Here is a 4,229-nt window from a genome sequence, read left to right as displayed (position 1 = left end):
TCCAATCTTGGCTGATAGCCAAGATCAGTTTGCCTTCGGCTGGGAAGGAAGACAGTGGACCTTTCAAGTATTGCCCCCAAGGTTATCTGCATAGCTCAACAATCTGTCATGGCTTAGTGGCTGAGGACCTAGCCAGGTGGACTAAGCCCAGCACAGTTACAATATCCCACTACATTGATGAAGTGTTACTAACCTCTGATTCTCTTGCAGATGTAACCCAGGCAGCTCCAATGCTGTTAAGTCATTTGGAACAATGTGGGTGGGCCGTGAACACAGAAAAAGTGTGAGGACCTGGGCTGTCAGTCAAAATCCTGGGAGTGGTCTGGTCAGGTAAGATGAGGGTCATCCCAGAAGCTACTATAGAAAAGATACAGGCATACCCTTGACCCACAACGGTAGCTCAGCTACAGACATATTTGGGACTTTTGGGGTATTGGAGAGCTTTTGTACCCCATATGGCCCAAATGTCATGCCCACTATATGCATTGACAAAGAAAGGAGCCCTCTGGGATTGGACTAAGGAAGTTAAACAAGCTTATCGGATTACAAAAAGGGCAATACAGCATGTACAGGCTTTACAAGTGGCAGACCCCACTAAGCTGTTTGAGTTAGATGTACATATAACGCAGGAGAGGTTAGGATGAGGTTTGTGGCAGAGACAGGACTGATTCTGCACACCTGTAGGATTCTGGTCTCAGCTCTGGAAGGGTGCTGAAGTGTGTTATACCCTAATAGAAAAGCAGTTAGCAGCTGTGTATTTTGCCTTGATAGCCACTGAAGATAACACAGGAACTGCCAAAGTCCTAGTAAAGATGACATACCCCACAATAGGTTGGCTGTGCAAATGGGCAACCAACCCTAAAATGGGTATAGCTCAGACTCCCACTTTGTCTAAATGGGGAGCATATACAGAACAAAGGAGCACTGTGTCAATGAGTCCTCTGTCCAAAGAGTTGCAAACTATGCTAAGCCCAGTAGAGGTTGTGGAGAACACTGACACAACCATTACCCATGGAGGTGGAGTCTACACCTTTCCATGAGGGACAGGGACCTATCACAGAGCAAGTTTGGTATACAGATGGCTCTAGCATGGGACCTTCAGTATCATGGACAGGTATTGCTGTCCAGCCCTTAACAGATATCATGTGGTATGAAAAATGGCACAAGGCAAAGCAGTCAATGGGCTGAATTGAGAGCAGTATGGATGGTGATAAAAATGAGCCTGGGCCATTAACCATCTGTACTGACAGCTGGGCTGTGTACAAAGGTCTAACCCTTTGGATTTCTACTTGGAAGTATCAACAGTGGATGGTAGGCCACTGACCCCTGTGGGGACAAGCCATGTGGCAAGAGTAATGGGAATTGGGACATGAGAAAGAAGTAACCCTTTTTCATGTCACAGGACATCTCCCCTAGCCAGTCCAGGAAATGATGAAGCCGATGCCTTGGCTAAGGTAAGATGGCTGGAGAGAGCCCCAGCTACCGATGCAGCCCAGTGGTTACATCAATGAATGCAGCATGCTGGCAGCAAAACCATGTGGATGGAGGCTTAAAGATGGGCCCTGCCTATAAAATGGGAAGATATAGTGAATGCCTGTCATGCTTGTCCAGTATGTGCTGAAGAAAGTCCACACCCTCGGCAAATGCCCCATACAGATGGGCAAATAACTCCAGGAAGGGTGTCCCTGACTCGATGGCAAGTGGACTTTGTCAGACCACTGCCAAGGTCAGAGAATTTCAGATACATCTTCACAGCCTTTGATACAGCTACTGGTCTTCTGTTTGTATGGTCTTGCAAGGCCCCAGACCAGGTAAACACTGTGAAGGCACTGAATAGCCTTATGGCCATGTATATTCGGCCTGTTTGGGCCTGTAGTCATAGAGAATGATGATGGAACCCACTTTACTGGACATGGGGTTCAGAGGTGGGCCTCCCAGTTGTCTATTCGGTGGAAGTTGCATGTGCCATATCATCCCCAGGCAGCAGGAATGATTGAATGGTACAATGGTCTTTTAAAAAAGGTACTAAGGCTATCTACCCAACCCCCATCCCTGAAGGGGTGGACGCGGCAGTTACGGCTGACAGTCAGGATTCTAAATGAGAGACCCCGCAAGGGCGGGTCCTCTCCAGTGGAAGCTCTGTTGCGTAGGGCTGCAGCACCTATACAGCTACAAGTCACTACTAAAGATAAGTTTTGAAGCCAGGATATGGCAATAATGGAAATATTCTCTTACCGGCACCAACCTATTTGCAACAGGGACAGACAGCACAATGGGCATGGCCTTGGAGAATAAAAGCCCCCCATATACGCTAGGTAGGTTTAATAGAGACTTGGGGAAAAGCATTAGAGGAAGACTTGCAAGTTTCACCTTGGGTGACAAATACCTGGCTTCCTTGAATAAAGGTAACATGGCCTGGAACAGATAAATGCTCTATTGCAAAGGGCACATTTATATTATCTTTATGGCCAATTATGAGTTCCCCTATACTGTTACATGTAGAACCTACAGATCCAACAGTGTTAGCAGATAAAGTGTGGTATCATAAAACAGGTAAGATACGTATTCCTGCAACCATCCTTTCTCAGGATGGCAAACTAGCATGTACCTTACCAGAGGGGCGAGAACTTCCCCTACTGGTACCAATAACCCTTCTATCTTTTTGCCCATAGTGTTCTAGCTGCAGGCACTGCACCAGAGTCATGTGATCAATGTGTCGGCCTACTGAATAGGCACTGAACTGCCCATCAGTCTGACTACAGGATTCCCACAGAAAATCACACCAATGATGACTACTAACTGGACATATGCAGCAAACAGTTAAAAGGACAGAACTATAAGCCTTAAGGCATATTGAACAGACAAAAGGTTATGTAAATGTAACGGTCATTTATCTTCACTAAAAGAACACCTTGGAAGATTCTGAATGTGTAGATTGTATGGTGAGGGACCCTGAAGGGGTATATTGTGAGGAAAATAGTTTAGTCAGGCCCCTTTGCCTCAGGTCTGGTTGGGGGTTGTGCAGCACATTCTTTGTAAACAAAAAAAAACTAGTTGCATGTAGGTGGACTTAGTGCACATGTACGCCCATGTATCTTTTTAGTTTGTTGCTGCTATTGTGTGTCCTTGAGTTTGCAAAGCAGCAGCTGGCTAGCAGAGAGCTTGTGTCTAAAAATAGAGCATGTTTACTTTGCTGGTAGCTGCTCAGTTTTCTTTGGACTTTGCTGGTAGCAGTTGAGTTTCTGAGTTTTCTCTTTGGACTGCCTAGCTCGTAGACATGTGTGTGCTGAATAAAGCTTACTATTCCTTCAACCAGGTCTCCAAGGACCTTTTTCCTGTTACCTAGTCACAGCTCCAAGGACCTTTTTCCAGTTACCTAGCTTGTAACCTGCGTGTGAAGGGTTTGTGACCCAGTCTGGACAACGGGCTTAAGGGGTCTGTGAACTCCAGACCCAGCCCTAGCTCTACAGTACTCAACACAAAGCCCCTTCCTTCAGGTATGTAAGGACCCCAAAGCATTTAGGTTGGCTTCCACCTGCTCAGTCTTAAGGAGAGTCTGTGGAGAAGCCCTGTCCAGGTTTACNAGCATATACAGAACAAAGGAGCACTGTGTCAATGAGTCCTCTGTCCAAAGAGTTGCAAACTGTGCTAAGCCCAGTAGAGGTTGTGGAGAACACTGACACAACCGTTACCCATGGAGGTGGAGTCTACACCTTTCCATGAGGGACAGGGACCTATCACAGAGCAAGTTTGGTATACAGATGGCTCTAGCATGGGACCTTCAGTATTGTGGACAGGTATTGCTGTCCAGCCCTTAACAGATATCATGTGGTATGAAAAATGGCACAGGGCAAAGCAGTCAATGGGCTGAATTGAGAGCAGTATGGATGGTGATAAAAATGAGCCTGGGCCATTAACCATCTGTACTGACAGCTGGGCTGTGTACAAAGGTTTAACCCTTTGGATTTCTACTTGGAAGTATCAACAGTGGATGGTAGGCCACTGACCCCTGTGGGGACAAGCCATGTGGCAAGAGTAATGGGAATTGGGACATGAGAAAGAAGTAACCCTTTTTCATGTCACAGGACACTCCCCCTTAGCCAGTCCAGGAAATGATGAAGCCGATGCCTTGGCTAAGGTAAGATGGCTGGAGAGAGCCCCAGCTACCGATGCAGCCTAGTGGTTACATCAATGAATGCAGCATGCTGGCAGCAAAACCATGTGGATGG

This window comes from Galeopterus variegatus, unplaced genomic scaffold (genome assembly GCF_000696425.1).
Source record: "Galeopterus variegatus unplaced genomic scaffold, G_variegatus-3.0.2 Scaffold9034, whole genome shotgun sequence".
Classification (NCBI taxonomy): domain Eukaryota; kingdom Metazoa; phylum Chordata; class Mammalia; order Dermoptera; family Cynocephalidae; genus Galeopterus; species Galeopterus variegatus.
This window is presented reverse-complemented; position numbering follows the sequence as displayed.